Raw genomic sequence first — 4,923 nt, 5'->3', positions numbered from 1 at the left:
AAAAATAAAAAAACTTAAATATGGTTTCCTTTTTCACTAATTTTGAAGGCATACCAAGAAATGGCAAAATTATCTTAATATGACTTTCTCTTTTTATCAATGCTTTGGAATATATTTTCATTTGTCATTTATGGTTGTCATGACTTTGGAAAACTTCCTGTCCTTTTAGCTCTCATCTATTGGCAATGGCTCCTGGTACACATGGGTGTTGGTTCTCTCTATATCTTGGGTATAAATGGCTTTTTTTGATCATTTGCTAGTTACATTTGATATATTCTCCACTTTACAATTTCTCTTCTGATTTAATCTTCATTTTTTTTTGTTTTTGTTGTTCAGTCATTGCAGTTATATCCAACTCTTTGTGAACCTATTTGGCAATATTTTGGGCAAAAGTACTAGAATGATTTGTCATTTCCTTCTCTAGCTCATTGTCCAGATGAGGAACTGAAGCAAACTGGGTTAAGTGACTTGCCCAGGGTCATATACCTATTAAGTGCCTGAGGCTGGATTTGAACTCTTGTAGATAAGTTTTCCTGATTCCAAGCACAGTGCTCCCACCATGCCACCTAGCTGCCCATTTATTTTACTAAAACATTTAAACTTTATGTCATTAGAATTATCTATTTAAAAAAATTTATTATCTTAGATCAAGAATTCGCCTAGCCACAGTGTTTTCTTCTTTTTGTAAATAAACAGAAATTCCACATACTCATCCTGCCCACCTGAAATTGAGAAAGGAAAACAAAACCCATATTACAAAAATGTACAGTCAAGGACAACATTGCTGTGATGTCCATGTTCAAAAAAATGTCTTGCTCTGCACCCTAAGGTCTTCATCTCTTAGGAGGAGGTGGGCAGTCTATTTCATCATATATCTTCTGAAGTTGCAGTTTAACATTGCATTAATTAGAGTTTTTCAGTCAATTTTTTTACAGTATTTCTCTTATATAAATTGTTCTGCTGGTTCTGCTCACTGTACTTTGTATAAGATTTTACAAATCTTCCCAGATTTCTGTGAAATCATCTCCTTCATATTTTCTGAAAGTTATAGTCAGTTAAATTCATAAGCACATACTTGTTCAGCCATCCCCAATTGATGGGCCCCTCAGTTTTAATTCTTTACCACTGCAAAAAGAGATATAAATGTTTTTGAACATCCTCTAATTTGTTATGATTGAGACTAAATCCTCCCTTAATCTCCCCTTTCTCTTATTCCCCCTTCTACCTTTTGATTTCTGTTTTCATGTTTAGTGAAACACATTTATATACCCAAATATCTGTGTGTGTGTGTTCTTTCTGCCTTTGATCAGTTTCATTAAGAGTAAAGTTCAAATGTGAGCCACTTCCTCCACCTGATCCTTCTTTGTTATATAGACATCCACCTACCTACCCATCTTAATTATGTGAGATAACTTTGCCTAACTTTCTCTTCCCCCCTTCCCTGTGCACTCTATTCCTCTTTCACTTTACATTCTCTAAGATCATCAAGACATGATGGACTCAGTCTCAGACCTTCTAATTACCCTTGTCTCCCAAGTTTCAGAGGGAACACCTGTATCATCTTCCCATATTAGAATGTAAGCAGTTTATCTTTGTTTAGTGCTTTGTGATTTTTATTTGAATTTCCTTTTTATATTTCTCTTGACCCCTGTTTTTGAACTTCAGAGTTTTTATGCTGCCCTGGTTTTTTCTTCAGCAATGGTTGGAAGCCCTCTATTTCATTAAAGGCGCATTTTCTCTCTTTGTACGATTATTCTTATTTTTGTTCAGTAAGTTATTCTTGGTTATGAGCCAATATTCTGTGTCTTCTAGAATGTTTCAAGTTCTCTACTCCTTTGTAGTGATGGCTGCTAAATTATGAGTGATCCTGACCATTGCTTCTCAGTGTTTGAATTATTTCTATATTCCTGCAGTATTTGGATAGAATAGCCTTGCGAGTTTTTTAGTTTTTGTTTGTTTGTTTGTTTTCCTGGAAGTGATTTGTGGATTTATTTCCATTTCCACTTTGGCCTCACATTCTAAAGAAACCTGGGCAGTTCTTTTGAAAAAGTTTCTTGAAATAGGATGTCTGGGGTCTTTTTCTAGTCATGGTTTTAAGGTGGTAGTAGTAATTGGTGGTGATGGTGGTAGTAGTAGTAGTAGTAACAAAAGTAGTAACAATATTTAGAGAGAAAATATGTTATCTACCATACCTTTAGCTACTGGGAAAATTCTAGGACATCTATTTGCTATTTTTGAAGGCCTACAAGCTGACCAGCTATAGTTCCACAAGATATGTTGTCCATCCTGGCCTGTCCTTGTACAATTAATTAGGGGCTTATCTCACTCCTAGAAGCCAGAGTCTGCTATCTCTGGCCCACTGTCAATGGCCTCAGGATACCAGTGGATCCCATGAAACAAGTTTAGTTGTTCAGTCACTTTTCAGTCATGTCCGACTATTTGTGACCCCATTTGGGTTTTGTTTTTTTGGGGGGGGGGAGGGTTTGGGCAAAGATATTGGAGTGATTTGCCATTTCTTTCTCCAGCTCATTTTACAGATGGGGAAACTGAAGCAAATGAGTTTAAGTGACTTGCCCAGGGTGACACAGCTAGTAAGTGTCTAAGGCCAGATTTGAACTCAGAAGGATGAGTCCTTCCTGACTCCATAAAACAATTGATGTTTTTTAATTGTCAGAGAGGGGCTTGATTAGCCTTACCTGAATGCCAGCCTAACTTTCTCAGTATAACCAATCATAATATTCCACAACTACCAAGATCCCTTCTTTCTTATGTGTCAGTAAAGGTCCCCTACTTCTCACTGTGGTTGCTGACTTTACTGTGGTTGCCATTGTGACCCACTTTGTTAACAGTCATACACATCCCTGTACTTCAGTTTAACTCCATTTCAAACATGATACAACCAATCTCCTTCAGAAGGTAAGCCCCAGGAACATAGTAAATATCTTTGCTTTTGCTTTGTGTCCCCTAGGTTTTTGTATCTTCATTAGCACTGTGCTAGAAACAAGGAAGCTCTTCATAAATGTTTTCCATTCTGAAAAGGATATCCAAACTGTATGCCACACTCCCATGTCCTGATTCCTTATCCCCTTCCTCTCAACACTTCTACCCCAAAGTTTCATCCCAACTTCACTGATTTCTTGCACTGTGCCCCTTGGAATGCCTGTTCCATTGTCAGCAAGTTCTTTTGATCTTAAATCTATGCCTTTCCCACTCCTTCCATCTCCTAGCTCTAACTGAAAACTGGCTTTCCCCCAGTGGCACAGCCTCCCTGGTTGCCCTTTTAAGTACTAACTGTGCCTTCACTCATTCTCCTTGGCTCACTGCTGGAGGCAGGGCAGTTGGACTGCTCCTTGCTTCCCACTGACACCTCCAGGTACTCTCTGTTCCTCCATCACTCAATGATAACATGAATGTTTAGTATATGTGCAGCAAATGGCATAATATCTTTGGACATGAATAGAAAAGAAGAAAAATTGAGCACGACACCGAAAAATGACTACCGTAACTTAAAGAAATATCTATTTCTCAGCTTAGCAACTGACATTTATGGAGACTAGCCATGTGATAGTGCATCCAAACTGGCAAATACAGAACAGCAGGAAGCTGTGCTGAGATCAGCAAGATCATCAAGAAAACACAAGTTCTCCACCAGCCAGCACCATGCCATCCATACGTAGAACCATCAGTAATAGCAAATAGAGACATACTGAATGCTGTGGATAAGTCCACTTACCTTGGCAGTATGATTTATGTGTTGATGAGGAGGTTAATGCATATACTGTCAGAGCTAGCTCAGCATTTGGGAGGCTCCAAAGGAAAGTATGGGAGAGAAGAGGTATTAGACTGACTACCAAACTGAAGGTCTACAGAGCCACTGTGCAGACTTCATTGTTGTATGTTTGTGAAACCTGGGCAGTCTACTAGTGCCATGCTAGGAAACTAAGTTGCTTCCATAAGAATTGTCTTAAGAAGATTCTGAAGATCACCTGGAAGGATAAGGTACTAGACACTAAGGTCCTTTCTGGAGCTAAACTGCCAAGCATGCAAACTCTACTACAAAGAGCACAACTCCAATGGGCTGCCACATTGTTTGAATGCCAAACATACATTTGCCTAAAAGACTATTTTATGGAGAACTCGTACAAGGCAAATGCTCACATGGAGGTCAGGAGAAGAAATACAAGGACACTCTCAAGGTCTCTCTGAAGAATTTTGGATTTGACTGTGTGTCCTGGGAGACAATGGCAAAGGACTGCCCATATGGTATGCCCACATCAAAGAATGTACCATGCTTTACGAGCAAAGCGGACACACAGGCAGACACGATATACGTTGACTTCAACACAATGATGTCATTTTGGTCCTCTTTCACAATGAAGAACAAGAACCAACCAAGTATGTACTGTAAAGCTATCTACTAAGAAGGAGCCAGTAGATAAGGAGAGACTGAAGATTAGTGACAGCAACAGGATAAAAGATGGGAGAATCTGTTGGAGAAGGCAGGATGAGATGGGATTATTTGTGCATATAGAGAGGTTTGCCTCAGCAAGGGGGAGAGCTACTTCTTCCTGTGAAGGAAAAAAAATCAGTCCCTGACCTCAAGGAGATCACATTCTAATGTGGAAGAAGATATGAGCATCTCTGCCCAAACAAACCCTATAAAGCATAGGTGGGAGGTACTCTGAGATGGCAGGCTCTAGCAATTGCAGGGACCAGGACAAATTTGTGTTCAGAAGGTGAGATTCAGGGAAGCCAGGAAGCCCAGGTGAGGAGGGAGAATATCCCAAGGATGAGGCACAGCCGTTGGAAAGGCACAGGGTTAGGAGATCAAGGGTGTTGGTTAAGGATCAGCCAGGAGGCCCAGGTGAGGAGGGAGAATATCCCAAGGATGAGGCACAGCCATTGGAAAGGCACAGGGTTAGG

The sequence above is a fragment of the Trichosurus vulpecula genome, chromosome 2 (genome assembly GCF_011100635.1).
Source record: "Trichosurus vulpecula isolate mTriVul1 chromosome 2, mTriVul1.pri, whole genome shotgun sequence".
NCBI classification, from domain to species: domain Eukaryota; kingdom Metazoa; phylum Chordata; class Mammalia; order Diprotodontia; family Phalangeridae; genus Trichosurus; species Trichosurus vulpecula.
Note: the sequence above shows the minus strand (reverse complement) of the source record.